Source organism: Myxocyprinus asiaticus, chromosome 15 (genome assembly GCF_019703515.2).
Source record: "Myxocyprinus asiaticus isolate MX2 ecotype Aquarium Trade chromosome 15, UBuf_Myxa_2, whole genome shotgun sequence".
NCBI classification, from domain to species: Eukaryota; Metazoa; Chordata; class Actinopteri; order Cypriniformes; family Catostomidae; genus Myxocyprinus; species Myxocyprinus asiaticus.
In genome coordinates, this window is record NC_059358.1 from 34439300 (window position 1) to 34460163 (window position 20864).

The 20864-nt window shown below is 35.3% G+C and overlaps 1 protein-coding gene across 1 annotated transcript in view; it reads left to right on the plus strand.

The window, feature by feature from the left end:
• LOC127452486 (syndecan-2-B-like) overlaps nt 1-20864 on the plus strand; it is a 662603-nt gene that overhangs the window by 606892 nt on the left and 34847 nt on the right. The window lies entirely within an intron of this gene.

Below are 20864 nucleotides of genomic sequence, written 5' to 3' on the forward strand. Positions count from 1 at the left end.
CTACTATTATTCTGACATTTCACATTCTTAAAATAAAGTAGTGATCCTAACTGACCTAAGACAGGGAATGTTTTCTTCGATGAAATGTCAGGAATTGTGTAAACTGAGTTTAAATATATTTGGCTAAGGTGTATGTAAACTTCTGACTTCATATATACTCATATTATATATACATTATATAAATTACATAGATACTGAATATATGTATACACATATATACACTGGCGGCCAAAAGTTTGGAATAATGTACAGATTTTGATGTTTCGGAAGGAAATTAGTACTTTAATTCACCAAAGTGGCATTCAACTGATCACAAAGTATAGTCAGGTCATTACTGATGTGAAAAACAGCACCATCACTATTTGAAAAAAGTCATTTTTGATCAAATCTAGACCGGCCCCATTTCCAGCAGCCATCACTCCAACACCTTGAGTAATCATGCTAAATTGATCATTTGGTACTTGAAAATCACTTGCCATTATATCAAACACAGTTGAAAGCTATTTGGTTTGTTAAATGAAGCTTAACATTGTCTTTGTGTTTGTTTTTGAGTTGCCACAGTATGCAATAGACTGGCATGTCTTAAGGTCAATATTAGGTCAAAAATGGCAAAAAAGAAACAGCTTTCTCTAGAAATTCATCAATCAATCATTGTTTTGAGGAATGAAGGCTATACAATGCTTGAAATTGCCAAAAGACTTAAGATTTCATACAAAGGTTTACACTACAGTCTTCAAAGACAAAGGACAACTGGCTCTAACAATGACAGAAAGAGATGTGGCCAGATGTACAACTAAACAAGAGGATAAGTACATCAGAGTCTCTAGTTTGAGAAATAGATGCCTCACATGTCCTCAGCTGACGGCTTCATTGAATTCTACCCGCTCAACACCAGTTTCATGTACAACAGTAAAGAGAAGACTCAGGGGTGCAGGCCTCATGGGAAGAATTACAAAGAAAAAGACACTTTTGAAACAGAAAAAGAAAAGGTTAGAGTGGGCAAAGAAACACAGATATTGGCAATAGATAATTGGAAAAGAGTGTTATAGATCTTAACCCCATTGAGATTTTGTGGGATCAGCTAGACTGTAAAGTGCGTGAGAAGTGCCCGACAAGACAGCCACATCTATGGCAAGTGCTACAGGAAGTGTGGGGTGAAATGTCACCTGAGTATCTGGACAAACTGACAGCTAGAATGCCAAGGATCTGCAAAGCTTTCATTGCTGCACATGGAGGATGTTTTCATGAGAACTCTTTGAAGTAGATTAAGAAGTTCTGAAAAAAAAAATGTCAAATTGTAATAGTAATTTTTCATGTTATTAATGTCCTGACTATACATTGTGATCAGTAGAATGTCACTTTGGTGAATAAAAGTACCAATTTCTTTCCATTAAAGCAAAATCTGTACATTATTCCAAATTCTCAAATTTGTGCTGTGGTGACACTTTGATTGCATGCAAACAAATAGCTCTTCAGTGAAACATGACGTTTACATACATGGTTTGTTAATTCACATCTCTTGGATTTGTCACTGCAGATGATGGCCACGAAATGCATGCTGCCTTTATAAACAACTGATCTGCTGCCTCTTCCAATCTCTTCATACAGGATGAAGTTCTCCACCTGTGCAATGTTAAAAAGCATAATCATTCAAACTAAAACCCGCATGACAATCATCCAAAACACGTCATCTTTAAAAGTCATGTTTAGATACATAAAAACAACACAAACACACCTGACAGAACTCAAGTGAGTTTGAGAGCTCGCTAAATACAAACAAACACAACTTCCTGCTCACACAGAAAAACAAAAAAATCAATATTATGGATATGGACTATTTTTATAAACATATCTATTCATAATTTTATTTTTTAAGATATATTCACAGATAAAACATTGAAAAATTATACAAAACTTAATTAAACATATTTGTTTTTAACTTTACAATATTATATACCCCCACTATTGGACGATCCCCCGTTGCTAGGATACTAAGATGGACGCATAGTCGAGTTCCGGAATCAGTTTCCACTGAGCATGCGCGCCCTCAACACAAGTTCTGTTACGTTCCACCTGTTCCTATTTTTTTGTTTTCTTCCATTATATTTTAGAATACGTACCCTTTTATTGTGAAAATTGTCTTTAAGATTATGTAACAATATATCGAGGAAGGGACGATTTTAAGCACATGGTATTTAGGAAGAAACTAATTAATCAGTAGATGCGCATAATAATGTGTGGTAGGCTATTTGACGATAAAGAGAGGAGGTATAAAAAACAGATTGGAAAAGACTGAAGTATGTCTTTAACGCGTAAGGAGTTGTGAAAGAGTTGCAAAAGCCCAGCTGTGTGGATGGGGGAGTGGCGTCACGCTCGGAGAGAGAGAGAGAGAGAGAGAGAGAGAGAGAGAGAGAGAGAGAGAGAGAGAGAGAGAGAGAGAGAGTAATGTCTGGGGCGGACAGTGTGTGTGTGGTGTAACTGGACTGGTTCGCCGTGCTATTTAGGGGATCACTGGCTTTGTTTTCGGAAAAATACGATTTACGAATTATGTCCACTACGCTGTAAAAGCTTTTCGTTTGAAATAGCCTACTGAATAATTTGTTTTTAACTAGTTGAATCGAAAAACAGGATTGTCAACGACTTGAACGACTTATTTCAAGCCAACCCGCACCATAAAGCATCGGTGGACCATTTTGAGTGATTTTTTGTGGAAGGACGTCCTTCATTGTATGGTAAGAAATCATACTTCCTCCTTGTGCACAAACATCCACATAGCGTTTGATTGTTCAAAGATGTTTAGCCATTACATTGTATCTGTAGGCTGCCTACAACATTTTTGGGGCATCATCATAAACTCTCTTCATTCTAGTGTCATAGATCACTATATGTGGTTAATATTAATCCTACGATTTGACATCTTGTCAAACTGCAAATTCAGCAATTTTTAATAAACTCTTACTAAACTCAAGCAGATGAAAGGGGTCTGATTACATCATAGTTAAAAAAAAAAAATCATTTATTTTTATTTTTATATCTAATACTAATAAGATTTGATTTCACTCATGATGTAGGAGCTTATGGTAAAACTGTGACCATGGTTGACTTGTAAAGTTCCAGATTGACAACCAGCAATCATTTCAGTACTTGTCCTTCAATTGTGCCAGTGAAATCAATACTTTTATGAGTTCTGTTTTTCCAGATTTGTTGGTTCTCGGACATCAGATGATGAGGAAACGAAAACATAACTGAACTACTCTTAGTTTTTCTAGTGTATGGCAGAGAAAAAGTGATTGATGGTATTAAGTCCATCTGACTCCCTGGTCCTACTATTTTGGAGAAGATTTCACACAAGTCATGTGCCCCTAAAGAGGACAAGGTGGCTGCCTGTTCAAAAATAAATATGATAAAAACTAAAGGGTGAAACTCTACATATCACAAGGTTTCCTTGGTCATGGGAAATATAGAAAAAGGGATTATCAGTCTCGGAGAAGTCATGGGAATTAATAAAATCTGTAAAAAATAAAAATAATAGAAATTTCAACAGTGAAATTTCTCTTAGCTCTAAAATATGTCATCTATTTGCACTATGATTTCTAAAAAACAATGTCCAGCAATCACGAACATTTGGAAATGTCAAGGAAAAGTCATGGAAGTTTATATATATATATATTGGACTTGTCCCTCCTTTTTCTTAAAAAAAAAAAAAAGAAGCAGCAAAAATCGAGTTTACAGAGAGGCACTTACAATGGAAGTGAATGGGGCCAATTGTGGGAGGGTTTAAAGGCAGAAATATGAAGCTTGTAATTTTATAAAAACTCTTACATTTATTCTTCTGTTAAAACTTGTGTATTATTTGAGCTGTAAAGTTGCTTAAATTGTCATTTTTGCAGCAGACTACCAATGTACTAAAGAAGTTGTAAAATTTGATATAACTTTACACAGAAAAGGCTAGTAAGCGATTTTATCACACTAAAATTTTGTTAACGCATATTGTTTATATCTTGTGGTTGTGGCTATACTTTTGAAACAGTGAGTGTTTTAAAGGTACACTCAATAAAGTTTTTTGTTTGTCTTCTTGGACTTACAGTGATACTCAGCAGCGTGGATGCAGCATTATTCAAAATCAATAGTTTTCCGTTACAGATGCCATTGCAGAAATTCACCATTCACAGAGAGTCATAATTAATTTAATCCAATATCAAGGCAGTTACTGAGATTAAGTGAGTAGTATTTGACTGGTCATGTGATTCTAACATGGCAGCCCCCATAAGGGGACCCTCTCCATGAAGAATTAAACACCTTTTATTAGGTTGCTTATAGGACTGGAGTCTTCACCTCATGCATGTTCTCATGATTTTATATATATGTTTCAAAATTACAGTTCCTTTCTTTAGGAGTTCAACTCTTTTGTTGTGGAAAAAATTACTGAGTGCACCTTTAATGTTTACAGATTGGCTCCATTTACTTCTGTTGTAAGTGCCACTCTGTAACGCAGAGTTTGCTTGTTTTTAATATACTGTATATATTTTTTCTTTTTGTGTTAATTTTTTTTTTTCTCATGGAACAAATCTTATTTCATAGCTGGTTTCCTTTAGCCTGTTTCTCAAAGTTCTGTTCTCAGGTTAGATTGTATGTAGCCTATCCAGATCATGTACTAAAATTTATAACAGCAGTACTGCCCTGCCCCTGTACATTGTGTTGTGCAGTTTAAGGGAGGATCACACAGAAACAAATGTAATTTGTAATCCTATTCAAACAGATTGCATCCTCAATGTCATATCCCTGCCTGATTCCTTCATATTACATAACAGCATATGTCCAAGTTTCAGGACACATCTGACCAGATCTCAGTTGTCTCACTTTTGTTTCATGGCAGTATGAATCACAGACAGCTGGGTCCTCCCCAGAGACCAAGACAGTGTAGAGAGATACATGAGTGCACTTTATCCTTCAGGGTTATTTGTTTCTGCATGTGTGGATTGCTTACAGGGGCACGTGTGTTTCACTTGATGCTATAACAGCTGTGAGAGTGTTACGTTCAGCCATATGTCCTTTCTCACACAGGTCAAGCTCACTCTATCCCTCACAATAACTAGCTGTCTCAGCTGTTTGAAAACCAGTAAACAGGGCACTCTTGATAATATTGCACTGATAAAAAAAAAAAAAAAAATTAGTTTTCTTCTTGGTTTTTCTTGTATGTTGTGTGTATAATTGGTATTTCTTTGGATTAATCTTTGACCTATTATCTTAACTTCCAAAAAGTTCCACGGTAATACTACGGCTGGGCGATATGACGATATATATCGTGGCGATGATATAAAGTGTTAATCAACAGAGATTTAGCTATATCGTGTATATCACGATATGTACATATCCATATGCGCAGCATAACTGTATCTGTCAGTGGGCACGCTTGATGTGAAACTGAAACCAGGCTTGAGCGGGGAATGAATTCGCTGGTTATTTGCGCACGCTGGTTTAACACTAAAGGAATTATGCAGATCAGGCAACGGTGCAAATGCGCCCACAAACTCGTGGCTGATTCTTTGCAGTTCTGATTTTGGGGGCCGGTTCTGAGCACTCTACAGTGGAGGATGCAGAAGTCCACCATGATCTGACTGACATACTCTGTCGGGACAGTGTCACTGTGATCCAGACACCTGGATCATCTCTTTAACGTGCAGAGGTGCGCTGGACTACACCACACATCTGTACGTCTCCATCATTTGATGAATTTTTGCTGATGTGATCAAAAGAAAAGTTAAGAAAATGAAGGGGAGATTGTTATTAAAACAGGTGCATCATCTGGGCCACAAAAAACTGACACAGATTAGAAGAATGTAATCTGCAAACTGTCGCACGACGATAATCACTTGTGGTACAAAACAATCTGTTTTAATACCTTAAAATGAAGCACGCTATATGCTCCGCATATATTCCGTCTTTTTAAAATCTTTTTTTACAAGAAGGGTTTATAAATATATTTTAAAAAGAAGTGTTATTATTGTTGTTTATTTTTTACTAAAATTATGTAATATTTTCTTTGTTACTTTGCTTTGAAAAATCTTGAGTTTCTTGTGGAAAATTTATAATAATATTGGTCAACAACATATCAGACCGAAATGTGGCATAATGTGAAATTGAATATTATGGTAAGGTGGATTTAAAACTGAGTGTTTATTTTATTTAAAAAATTTTTTTTTTTTCAAGTTCTAAATAAAGAGAAATTTATATAAGAGGAAGTAGTTTTCATTTAAAACGTATTTATTTCACTGACTATATTTTCCAAAAATAGGCATTACAATATGGTTATTTATTATGTTAACTGAATTTTATTGGTTTTCCAGAAAATAATTACTATATTGCAATATATATTGTTATTGTGATATAAAATTAGTCATATCGTGATTTAAGATTTTGGTCATATCGCCCACCCCTAGGTAATACCATGGTTTTTTGGAGACTATGGTATTGCCATGATATTTTTGGAAGTATGGTACACAAATGTGGTCATTTACAGAACCATTGTATGTACAGTATTGGTAGTTGGCACATAACCTGTCCAAGGTTAAATTTATGTTAATATATTAGGGAAGGTAATGAGTTCCTAAAATATACACCATTTCATTTTTTATTTAGTTTTTATTGTATTTATTATTTTACCATTTTTCATCACTTTTGCCTTCATTGGCTCATTTTAAATGGTCCTGCAATTACAACAAGTACAGTTATTCCATTTAGTTCCAAGTCATAAAATCTGCATGAATAATAATTGTAATCAAAATAGCAAAATACTCTTTAAAATAGTTTTAGATCAAGAATAGGATGTCACACCACAGGACATATTAACTTTTCAAATGTATGTCATGTCAACTTCCCATAGGCTCAAAGTACCATATTACCATCTGATACCATCATTGTACCATGGTATTTATGTAGCTGTTTATTTACCCATTAGCAGACACACAAAATACATAATGTAAATGGATTCTTGTCTAAGAGTCATTACCCATATTAAGAGATACCATAGAATTATCTATAGTCCCTTTACTAGAAAGACATCAGCATTTTTACAATAAGCGTTATTTTATTTTATTTTTTATAATATGTAAGTGATATAGATAAAATGCACTCAGTTGATTTTCTTGAAGAGTTTATCTGGATGTGCATTGTAATCTCATGAAGGCCACATGTTACCTAAGGTCAAACTCTGCTGTTTCCTCTGTTCATCATAAAGAATCTCCTTCAAAAGGGAATTGAGCTAACTTATCCTCTTCTTGTCTGATTGACTTCTCGGTTTCTACTCACACAGACCTCCTACACTATCTGCCAGCTGTACTATGTTGACAGCCAGCACATGATAAGATGCAGGATATTGCATTTGGGTTTGTATACTCAACCTTATTATGTGCGTGGCCCTTTGAGCATCAAACGTTCCAGTCTATTTCATATTTCAGCATCAGAGCTTGTCCACTGGTAGTTGACAAATATATAAATCCGCACACTCATGTACCGAGAACTCAGTTTGGTTGTTTTATTGAGCCATGTAGTCAGAGGAATCTGTGTTTGATCAGAACAGCTTCGCTAATACAGTATATACTGAGCTGAAAGTGAAAGTGTCATATATGGGTGGCAAAAATACAGCCATGTGCTATTAATAAAGCTAAATTCCTGTTCCTTATTTTAAGTACCTCTCCTCAGATTTAAAGAGTTTTTCGAAATGAACAACAGAAAATCCACAGATGTGGTCATTCTCCATTTCCAAAACATCTTTTTTACTCTACATCTGCAAAGTGGTGGTGGTCAATATTTGACAGATGAAGGATGTTGTAGTGTTCTGTCAGAGGTGGAGTAGGCACTAATGGTAGGCCTGTAAATCTATTTCATCATAATCCATTGTTTTAAAGTTATAATTAAGATTCTCGTTGGGCCTTTTGATTTCTAAAGCTGGCATCACACTAGCAGACTCAAAACAACTCTGTTTTGGACCAGGGTGTCACACATGCAGACTGTTTTGCTGAGATCTCGCTCTGTTCAGTCGGAGGTCCACACTTGTCAATTAACCCATTAAGCTCAGGTTATGATAACAGGAACATATTTGTTAATGCTTAATGCTCTGTTGTATACAGTTGGCATTAAAAAAAAAAAAATGTCTGTCATCCTGGAGTTTTGGAGGTTACCATTGTGGTGAAGAATGGTGCTTGTGCAGGTTGAGATGGATTTTCACTTTCAAGTGATACTTGATTTGAGTGCTGCTTAGAAGCAGTTGCTTTTAAATTGACAGTGCAACAGTTTCACTGTTCTTACACTTGCTCACCTCACATATAGTAATGATTAATAAAATAAATTAAGTTGGTCCAAAATAAGAAAATGTATGAAATAAACCTTTGTAAATTAACTTTGATGAACCTAATGAGTTAAAACCAGTACATTAATTTGACCTAATCCAACTAAATTATGTTGGCTCTATGAAACTGACTTTAAGGAATATTCCAGGTTCAATACAAGTTAAGCTCAATCGACAGCATTTGTATCATAATGTTGATTTATACCACAATAATTTATTTTGACTTGCTCCTCCTTTTCTCCCTCCTTGCAAAAATCTGGGTTATAGTGAGGCACTTACAGTGGAAGTGAATGGGGGCCCATTTTTGAACATTAATTTAAAATACTCACTTTTTCAAAAGAAATAAACAATATGTGTGTAAACATGATTTTTAGTGTGATAAAAGTTCTTAACCTTTTCTGTGTAAAGTTCTATGCAATTTATGATTACGATGTAATGTCAATAAACCCTAAAACCCTAAAATGACTGTAAAAAGGGTTTGAACAATATTACAGCTCAAAAAATACATGATTTTTAACAGAAGAATTAATAAGTGCTTTTAAAAAATTATAGGCTTAAAATTTCTGCCTTTAAACCCTCTAAACATTGGCCAAATTCACTTCCATTATGCTTCCATTAATCAATGTTATGCCACAAATTCTGGCAATTGAGCTTACCACGTATTGAACCCAGAATACTCCTTTAATCTGAATGTAAGACATTAAATTACTTGTAAAACCTTCATACAATTCAGTGAATTCCTTTTTGTTTTATTTTTTATTTATTTTTATTTTTTTTAGAAAATACATTTACAGCATTGCATTTATTATTTAGTTTGGTATGTCCTTCTTTTGCTTTAATGACAGCATGTACTCGAAAAACCTGATAATTTGTTATCTCAGCATGATTTGAGAATGTTCCTAAAAGCATGTTGAGTGCTTTAATGAAAGCAAGGAATTCTGACCTTTTGTTTAAAGCCTGACTTAATATGGTCAATTTCACAAATTTGATTAGGGACGTAGAAACAGTGCTCTTCTCTTTCTCTATTTCCTGTAATCACCCAGATAAAACTAAAGAGAGTCTTCAAACAGAAACACGTTCGGAGATGATGATAGATCACTTGAGCTCTGTGACACCTTAGAAATATACGCTGAATGTATCAGGAATTTGTTTGGCAAGTGTCCGACTGAGGTCCCTCTCAGTGGTGTCCTAGCAACCGTAATCCTATCGGAATATTTATTTTCTCTTTTGTAAGGCAGGCATCCTAATGTTTAAATTCCACCCTGTCCTATTCCCTGAATTCCATACATATCATTTGAAGGGAGGAAGTCCAGATCTCTCTTAGATGGATTGCATGAACTGTCTTCTTTCTATCTAATTGGCCCTGTTCGGTTCCATTTATTTATGTAAAGACCCGCTTTACATTTGTTTCTTTTCTTTTGTGGAATCTTTCCCAATTACAGAACGCAGACAAAAATTACCTAACACAGGCATATTCATGCTGCCCTCCCTCTCACTCTGAGAAGTTGGGAAATACAAGGCCTGAGCGTCAGCCAACAAGGGCTTGAGGAGGAGAACTGCACTATTTGCAAATATTTTCCACATCATAACCCTCTTGCTGGTTTAATCAGTGTGCTTGGGAAATTGAGTGTTGAAATGACAAATTAAGGCAGCAAAGGGGAAATAATAAAAATGACAGTTGTTAATAAGTGACAAGGAGCTGTACCTCTTTACTCCTTATCTTAAAGAGTGGTCCTTTTGTGTCAAGTGTGAGGGCATGCTGGGGGTAGAACTTTAGCCTCTAGTCCTCTGGCCTCCTGCTTGGCCCCTATTTAAATTATGGGGCCTCTGCATTGAAAGACATGCACTGCAAGAGTTTGGGTGGAGGCCGCTTGTCCAAGAGAGAGTTGAGGGTAAAGCTCTATTTCACTTTATAGCTTTTATTGCATTAGGGTAAAAGAAAACAACAGTTTATACTGCTATGAACTGAGTAATTTTCTTTATTAATAGTGGACCTCTTTCAAAAGGTTGCACCGAATTCCCACACAGCATTTAGTCTGCCTGTTAGGCGGATTATTGATTCCTACTTGAGTTTCGTTCATTTTAACATATGAACTGAAGTGATTATTATGGGGAACCTTGTTTATTATATATATATATATATATATATATATATATATATATATATATATATATATATATATATATATATATATATACTACCGGTCAAAAGTTTTGAAACACTTGACTGAAATGTTTCTCATGATCTTAAAAATCTTTTGATCTGAAGGTGTATGCTTAAATGTTTGAAATTTTGTAGACAAAAATATAATTGTGCCATCATATTAATTTATTTCATTATAAAACTAAAATGTAATTTAAAAAAAGTTTTTGTAATTGATGACTTGGACCAAATAATAAAGAAAAGCAGCCAATAAGTGCCCAACATAGATGGGAACTCCTTCAATGCTGTTTAAAAAGCATCCCAGGGTGATACCTCAAGAAGTTGGTTGAGAAAATGTCAAGAGTACATTTCTACAAGTTCTAGGCAAAGGGTGACTACTTTGAAGATGCTAAAATATAACACAGTTTTGATTTATTTTGGATTTTGTTTAGTCACAACATAATTCCCATAGTTCCATTTATGTTATTCCATAGTTTTGATGACTTTACTATTATTTTAAAATGTGAAAAAAAAAACATTATAATAAAGATATGAAATAAAGAATGAGTAAGTGTTTCAAAACTTTTGACCGGTAGTGTGTGTGTGTGTGTGTGTGTGTGTGTGTGTGTGTGTATATATATATATATATTACACAGTTGAGCTCAAAAGTTTGCATACCCTGGCAGAAATTGTGAAATTTTGGCATTGATTTTCTTTTTTGATCATGCAAAAAACTGTCTTTTATTTAAGGATAGTGATCATATGAAGCCATTTATTATCACATAGTTGTTTGGCTCCTTTTTAAATCATAATGATAACAGAAATCACCCAAATGGCCCTGATCAAAAGTTTACATACCCTTGAATGTTTGGCCTTGTTACATACACACAGGGTGACACACAAGTTTAAATGGCAATTAAAGGTTAATTTCCCACACCTGTGGCTTTTTTAAATTGCAATTAGTGTCTGTGTCTAAATAGTTAATGAGTTTGTTAGCTCTCACGTGGATGCACTGAGCAGGCTAGATACTGAGCCATGGGGAGCAGAAAAAAACTGTCAAAAGACCTGTGCAACAAGTTAATGGAACTTTATAAAGATGGAAAAGGATATAAAAAGATATCCAAAGCCTTGAAAATGCCAGTCAGTACTGTTCAGTCACTTATTAAGAAGTGGAAAATTCGGGGATCTCTTGATACCAAGCCAAGGTCAGGTACACCAAGAAAGATTTCAGCCACAACTGCCAGAAGAATTGTTCAGGATACAAAGAAAAACCCACAGGTAACCTCAGGAGAAATACAGGCTGCTCTGGAAAAAGATGGTGTGGTTGTTTCAAGGAGCACAATATGACGATACTTGAACAAAAATGAGCTGCATGGTCGAGTTGCCAGAAAGAAGCCTTTACTGCGCCAATGCCACAAAAAAGCCTGGTTACAATATGCCCCACAACGCCTTGACACGCCTCACAGCTTCTGGCACACTGTAATTTGGAGTGACAAGAACAAAATAGAGCTTTATGGTCACAACCATATGTGCTATGTTTGGAGAGGGGTCAACAAGGCCTATAGTGAAAAGAATACCATCCCCACTGTGAAGCATGGTGGTGGCTCACTGATGTTTTGGGGGTGTGTGAGCTCTAAAGGCACGGGGAATCTTGTGAAAATTGATGGCAAGATGAATGCAGCATGTTATCAGAAAATACTGGCAGACAATTTGCATTCTTCTGCATGTTTTCTTTAAAAATGGTACATATATTACCAATTCTCCAAGGGTATGCAAACTTTTGAGCACAACTGTGTATGTATATTTATATATATATACACATACATACATACACACACAATGGAGGCCATTTTTTATGGAAAGAAATTGGTACTTTTATTCACCAAAGTGGCAATCAACTGATCACAATATATAGTCAGGACATTAATAATGTGAAAAATTACTAATTCAATAAAAAAAAAAAAAAAAAAAACTACTTCAAAGTGTTCTTATCAAAAAATCCTCCATGTGCAGCAAAGACAGCTTTGCAGATTCTTGGCATTTTAGCTGTCCGTTGTCCAGATATTCAGGTGACATTTCACCTCACGCTTCCTATAGCACTTGCCATAAGATGTGGAAGTCTTGTGGGGCACTTCTCATGCACCTTACAGGAAGCGTAGGGTGAAATGTCACCTTAGTATCTGGACAAACTGGCAGCTAGAATGCCAAGGATCTACAAAGCTGTCATTGCTGCACGTGGAGGATTTTTTTTAATGAGAACTCTTTGAAGTAGTTTAAGAAGTTCTGAACATTTTAATAGTAATTTTTCACGTTATTAATGTCCTGACTATACATTGTGATCAGTTGAATGTGACTTCGGTGAATAAAAGTACCAATTTATTTCCATAAGAGCAAGATCTGTACATAATTCCAAACTTTTGGCCGCCAGTGGACATCCTTAATTGCCATTAAAAAAAATATTGTCATGATGCAAAACAATCAGGATGGTTCTAAAATAGACTTAATTTCCTTTGTTAAATATAAATACAGACATTTGACTCCAGGGAACATTTCCTAAATTTGAACTCTGCAAAAACGATAGGTTGGTGTAAGAAACAAATCGATTATTAAATCATTTTTAACTTTAAATCGTTGCTTCTGCCCAGTGCTGTACTGCTGTTTGAATTGAACTAACTCTTGCTTGATGTTCTTTCCTCTGTTGTATACAAAGCGCATGCTTCTGACTTCTCACATGAATGCGCCATAGCACTTAAATCATTGATGCGTCGACTGTTGGCAGGAAGAGATTTTTTAATAAAGTTTTAATTATTGATTTGTTTCTTACACCATCCTATCGATTTGCTTCAGAAGACATTAATTGATTGACTGGAGTCGTGTGGATTACTTTTATGCTGCCTAAATATGCCTTTTGGATTGTCAAACAGCCAGCAGCCTGATGGCACCCATTAACTTACATTATAAGGACCTACAGAGATTCAACATTTTTCTAAAAATCTTAATGTGTGTTCCGCTGAAGAAAGACAGTCACACACATCTGGAATGGCATCAGGGTAAGTGACTAATGAGAGAATTTTCATTTTTGGGTGAACTATTCCTTTAAGTCAGCAGGTTATTTTTTATTTATTTTTTTGTAGTCTGCACTGCTTGTTTAATGGTATTTTCTGGTGTGTTTTGCATTTGGCTAAAGCTGACCTTTAACCAAACTGAGCTTTACATAACAGACAGACAGAAGGTTAAAAGCATCACATAGCTCTTTAAAATATGAAATGGGTCTGGACCGCAGGGTGTGAAAGTGTGGTGTGTTCAAACCATTGATCCAGCTCAGGGGAGTCATGGTGAATGTGGTCCATTAATCACACAGTCACTTACTGAATAAAATATGTTTGCTGAAAGATTCCTCGTTGATATTTTAGCGAACAGACAGAGTAGTGACAAGGTAAAAATTGTCTGATCACATGGAAAGTAAAAAGCATACCTTTTCTCAACAAGTCGCATGATTTTAGATCTCATCCATGTCTATAGCACATACTGCATGAGACATAATTTAGTAATGTAAAAAGACCATTGTAGAAATGCGTAATTCACTGTCAACCAAGATTAATTTATTCCACAAGCCAAAGTGTCAGATATTCAGGGGGTTTGGGAGATAAAGTGAGTAGTATTCATGTTAACACTACAGTACATGACTCAAGTTCTCAAATTTCAATCAGATTAAATGTACTGTAGAACATCTTTTTAGATGGTACATCCAAAATATGAACTATAAAAAACATCTTCAAGATCGTAGTGTTTCAGGCAGACCCATAATAGGAATTACCTCTTTCAGCAAAGGGTGTCTCAGTAAAAGTACAACATTGTGCATTGTGAGCGTTCAACAATACTGCCAGAATACAGGAAGTCCTCTCCACTGCAGTGTTCCATGGCATATCCCATTCCCATGCTGCTACTCTGAATGGTGTAATCAGCATAACCAAAGGGTGGTCCAGACCATTGTTTTGCATAAAATGGGAAATCTGATTAAGAAATATAGGGAGTGGAAGTAAAAGACCAGTTATCATTAGGACTAAATTGAAAAGCCTTTTAAATTTACCAAGCCCTGCATCTACAGTATTGGTTTTAAAAATAGTCAGTTTATTTGTATTATTATTCTGGTAACACTTTACAATAAGGTTCCATTTGTTAACATTAGTAAATCCATTAGCTATCATGAATAAACAATTAACAATATATTTGTTACTGCATTTATTGTTAATGTTAGTTAATAAAAAAAACAATTGTTCATTGTTAGTTCATGTTAGTTCATAGTGCATTAACTAATGTTAACTAATACAACTTTTGATTTTAAAAATGTATTAGTGTATGTTTAACTAAGATTGATAAATGCTTAAATATTGTTCATTGTTAGTTCATGTTAACTAATGTTAACAAATGAAACCTTATTGTAAAGTGTTACCATTATTCTTGTACCTTATAATTGGTACTGGAAGTATTGTAGTGTAGCACTGTGACAATAGATTGTGCAAAGGTTTTAAGTGTCAGTACTTGCCCAAAGGCCATTTACAGTTTCTTGGATTTGTGCATGATTCCTTGAAATTATTGCTGCAAGCTTGATTAGGCAATTTCTCTTTGTAAAAGTGAAATCGCTCGGAGACAGACGTATTTACAGGTTGTAAATTCTCTGTGCAGGGGTGGGATTGACTTTGATATGAGCAAGCAGGATCTTGTTACTGCAGCCACAAAAACAAACATATTTTGTCGAATCGTCTTTATTCTTGTTAAATGTAGGATTTGTAATGTGAATGCAGTGTCGTCATGTTGAGTCTGGTTTGTTTTGATAGCAGCTTGCGATCATGTGGCCACAACACAAGACCTGCCCCGGGCTGATGATTTCATAAGAATACTCATCACACATTGATGACTCACGCAGTTTTAAAAGAATATGTATTTTTCTGTTTGTAGTTAAACCTCTTGGAGAAAAGTCAGTGTCAGGTTAAGGGTTAATATTCTAGTTACTATGACCCTGGCAAAATGTTAGCTTGCATTTCCTGTGATCATGAATGGCAATGGATTTGTGAGCCCAAAAGTGTTTCTTAATTATGTTTTGAGGAAGAATTAATGTAGTCTTCAAATAATGGTTCGCTATAGACCAATTGTTGATTCATTTGCATTAACTGAATTGTTTTAGGTGCACTGTATTTATATCAGGGCTGTCAATCAATTAAAATTTGTAATTTAATTAATTAAACTACATGCCAATTAATTAATCAATCAAATTAATCACAATTAGTGTCATATTTAAATGTTTGTACACCGATCAGCCACAACATTAAAACCACCTGCCTAATATTGTGTAGGTCCCCCTCGTGCTGCCAAAACAGCGCCAACTCTCATTATTGAGAGTTATTCTTCTCACCACAATTGTACGGAGCGGTTATCTGAGTTACCGTAGACTTTATCAGTTCGAACCAGTCTGGCCATTCTCTGTTGACCTCTCTCATCAACAAGGCGTTTCCGTCCACAGAACTGCCACTCACTGTATGTTGGTTTTTTTTTTTTTTTTTTTTTTTTTTTTTTTTTTGCTTTTGGCACATTCAGAGTAAATTCTAGAGACTGTTGTGCATGAAAATCCCAGGAGATCAGCAGTTACAGAAATACTCATACCAGCCAAAATACATTGCGTTATTTTGGCAGACAAGCAAATCGTTGGTAAGGCATTACTAAAAGTGTCTTTAGTAAGCTTTATATTGTTTATTTCCAAATTATTGAACATAAGCCTATCATTGGCTTACAGTGCACTGCAATCCATTTTGCAATTTAATTTGTCATTCTTTCCGAGATTAAAAGCTTTTTTAAGGATGCGCCAATGTACACATGCATCAGCCGGAAGCTTTTAGAGTGTCTGACTTTGATTCTGTTGTGTCATAAACACTGCGTTTTTAGATTGCTTTGTCAAGTTAAAGGGGTAGTTCACCCAAAAATGAAAACTCTCTCATCATTTACTCACCTTCATGCCATCTCAGATGTGTATGAATTTTTCTTCAGCAGAACACAAACAAAGATTTTTTGAAAAATATAAGCTCTAAGTCCATACAATGCAAGTGAATGGTGATCAGACCTTTGTAGCTCCAAAAATCACATAAAGGAATCATAGAATTAATCCATAAGACTCCAGTGGTTTGATCACCATTCACTTGCATTTTATTGAACCTATAGAGCTGAGATATTCTTCTAAAAATCTTCATTTGTGTTCTGCAGAAGAAAGAAAGTCATGCACATCTAAGATGGCATGAGGCTGAGTAAATGATGAGAGAATTTTCATTATGGGGTGAACTATCCCTTTAAATGATTTTTGGAACTTAGAAGAACACTCAAGATCTCTGCATTTGGAATTTTGCTCTGTCCAGCTGTTTTTGAATGCAAGAACACATTCTCATCTTGTGCAGTCGCTAGTGTCAAGCAAACCTGAGTGTGGTTTGTTATCTGTATGACCGAAGTATTGCTTACTCAAATCAAATCCCTTTATTGTCACTCAACCATATACACAAGTGCAACAGTTGGTAAAGTCTTGGGTGCAGTTCCAAGCAACATAGCAGTATGACAATTACAGTAAACATCTGATTTACACATAACGCAGTTTACACATCTTGTTACACAACACAATATACAATATACACCTAATAATATACAGTATACACAAAATAAGAAGACTGTATACAGTAAAAATACCCTGGTTATGTGGCCAAACTAGAAGACTTCTGAAACCCTCTGAGATTTCAAACACAGTCTGTAGTAAATCAGAAAACACCTCCTGACCTTTTTTTAGACTTATACAGAGACCACACTTGTGCACAATTTAGAGTTTAAAGTATATAAATACAAGAAAATCATCCTTGCACATCAGTTAGAGCTCAGATCTGTGTCTTGACACACATATTTCATATATTTCACGATTGTAAAGGGCAAGAGGGCATAGAGGGCCTGGCAAATCTGGCAGATCGCACACACTCGACAGACCACACTGTTTCAAATAAAAGTACTGCGGCATTACTATGGTAAAGTGATGGCATCAGATGATAATACCATGGTACTTGGATACCATTCTGTGGTGTTTACATGGTTCTCTAAAGGTACTTTAAAGAATGTCATGGTCCTAACATTGTACATTGTATCAGTTAAACCATACTGCAGGGATGTGGTTCTTCCAGATTAATCTGGAGTTCAGTTTTTTCCTGCCAAATAATGTGACCCACATGAATTCTGTTAAAAAAAATCAGTAAACAAAATGTAAAAAGGGGGTAGGGGGTGTTAATATTTCATCCAGCATTAATATCGTATTGAGAATGCCTAGCACTTTTCACCTTAACAGGTGTTCTCTTAATACATCAAGGGAAAGAAAACGGTTGGATATAAAATGGGATTGAATCTATTGTTAAGGGGCAACTCCAGAGTTACTGATGTGGTATTTGCAGTGAAAACTTGAAATTTAATTAAACTTAACATATAAAGTACTCATTGTCAGTATATCTAACCATTTGTATGTATAATCAGAAAACCCTGCAGATACATTCCAGACATTAGAAAGTGTTCAGTCCGGACAAGTTTTTTCCTCTTTAGATCGGGAAAAAAACTTTATGAAAGTAATAAAAATGGACATGAGTTTTTGGGAGACCACACTCTGTACAAACTCTGTGAATTGAAATGCACAATCCAGAAATAATACTAGTCACACATGAAGAGGGGTTGGCACTCCTTAGAACATGTAATATTAAATTTTTATTCATTGTCATTTTCACATTAATGTGGAAAAACCAGCATGACAATTGTAAAAGCAGCACTTACAGTACGAGTTGAAAACCACATAAAACTCTTTAAAACCTGCAGACTTGAGACATTGGTGTGTTTCATCAAGGCAGCATTAGGGATTGAATTAAGACTGAAATCAAAATACGGTCTTGAATGATTACTAAATCGCAAAATGCTGTGTTAACAGACTACATTGAGCGCTTCAGTCTGCACTGCACGAGCTAGTGGTACCCTCTAGCGGCTGTGTTTGAGACACACTGAGCAGCACATCAATAGGAGATGATCTAATGGATCATCGTACAATTCAAATTGCGATGCATGACAAAATTATCTCTTCCCACATGTTGGCAATACATTTCATTACTTCTGAGCTCTGTTTGGGTGGTTTTGTGTTGATCAACAATAGCTATGTGTTTGTCAAGAATTAACACTTTACAGTAAGGTTCTGTTATTTAATAAAATACGTAATATATATAGACATTTTGTCTGCAGTCTTTATTGGACTGGTACATTTCTGGAAATTGAAAAAGCTTTGAAGCGTGTGTGCATTGTAGGGCTGCACCTAACGATTATTTTTTATCGATTAATCTAACGATTATTTTTTTCCGATTAGTTGATTAATCTAACGACTAATTTGCAGATTATTCTAAAGATTTTTTTATAATTATTACTTGATTAATATAACAATTAATTAACCCAAAATAAATATATAAAACTTGTCTCATATTTCAATATTTTATTAAATCATCTTCTCTTAAACACAAACAAATGTACAAGAAACAAAGTGTGCACTGCAGGGCATTATTCTTAAAAAAAAACAAACAAAAAAAAACAGTGTTACTATGAATGTAAACTTTAATACTGTGAAAAGACACTCTATTAGCATAACATAAATATATATAAATAAATAAAAATTTCCAACATTTTTTTGAATGTCCATGTACTTGCTTTTTTAAGGTCCGAAAAAGAGGACATGTCCGGGAAAAAGAGGACGTATGGTCACCCTACGTCAGCAGCGATGCAGAAATTACTTTTAACATGGGGGCGATGAGGAAACATTTAGAATATCAATGAGACAACTACTAACAGAAACACGTGTTGTAATATTAATATGTCATGCTTGGGTGGGGACAAAAATTAAACAGGACTTACGGTGCTTCCTTGCTGCCGTCTTGACAAAGCACTCTGGGATGCCTTCGCTTCAAGTGTTCGTTCATGGCGGTTGTACTGCTGTGATAAGCCATTTCCAATTTGCAAAGCTTACACAGCACCACATTATTGGGTCTCTGGCTAAAATACTCCCACGCTTTAGATGACCGTAGGCAAGTTTTTTTTAGCTGCAGCTTGTTCTTCGGGGGAATCCATACTTAAACCGGGCGCTGCCATTTTAATTACTCCATTGCGATCACATGCCTGATAGTAGCATCATGATACTTTTTGGTTTATTTTAGTTTGGTCTTTACAGTATGTCCATAGCCTACTTGTTCAGTGGCAGATTTTCTTTCCATGTTTTATAATGTATCGATTGGGAAACAGATTCCTGAGATAGCCTATTCAGTACTGTATGATTACCATATTCTTATACTATGGTTTTTGATATGGTACTCAGAGATACTGAAAATAATGTCATGGTTTAATGTCAATATTATTTGGAAGTAAAACTGTTATAGAACCCAGAACCTGACCTAAGAAACTCATCTACACATATCTAGCTGCAGTACATTCCCTTTGCTCTTACCTTCCCACTTGCATATTTGAGATGTGTTTATCATTACACTGATTAGAGTGGCAAGTGTGATGCTATTTGGAGCAAGTCAGAACTGCACTCATTTCATGTGAATATACGGCTCTCTGGAAGTCCAGCTTCAAGCTTTTACTGCCACTCTCAGTCACACAGGAGATAAACAATCCACATTCATTCATTAACCTATTGACTTGTTAATCATGTAGGTGATCTTTGGATCAGGTTTGATCACCTCACCCAGAGTCAGACATACTGTACTTTTGATTTACAACATTTTGGGGTAATTATTAACTCATTCCAGTATAATGGAAGTGATCTAGTTTTGTCTTATCATTCACTCTCAATGTAGACATGGTGAAAGCCTGACCAAATAACCCCCAACATGGTCACATCCCTCACAGCTTCATATTGCACACAAGCACATAATTGGCAGTAATAAGAAAAGGACTAAGAATGGACACCAGTTTTTCTGAATGGAAAATTCTACTCTTACGGGTGTGCACACTGCAATTAGAAATTAGATCTACGAGTCCCATTAATAACTATTCTTCAGTCTAGCCTTTAGAGAATGTATATCTTGAAGCTAAATCTTGATAGCCCACACTCTCAAACAAGATGAAGCAAAAATATTCTGCACTTTTTATAATCTTCCATTTTTTTTTTTTTTTTTTTTTTTTTTGCAAAGCTGGTGGGACTGTTTATTTATATAAACTTATGAAAAACAGAATAATAGTTCTCTGACTATATTTTTGCCTCTATCAAAATGTTCAGATCCTTACACTGAAAAAGGTCTTAAACTTCTTCCTGCTGCTTCACAGCAAATCACT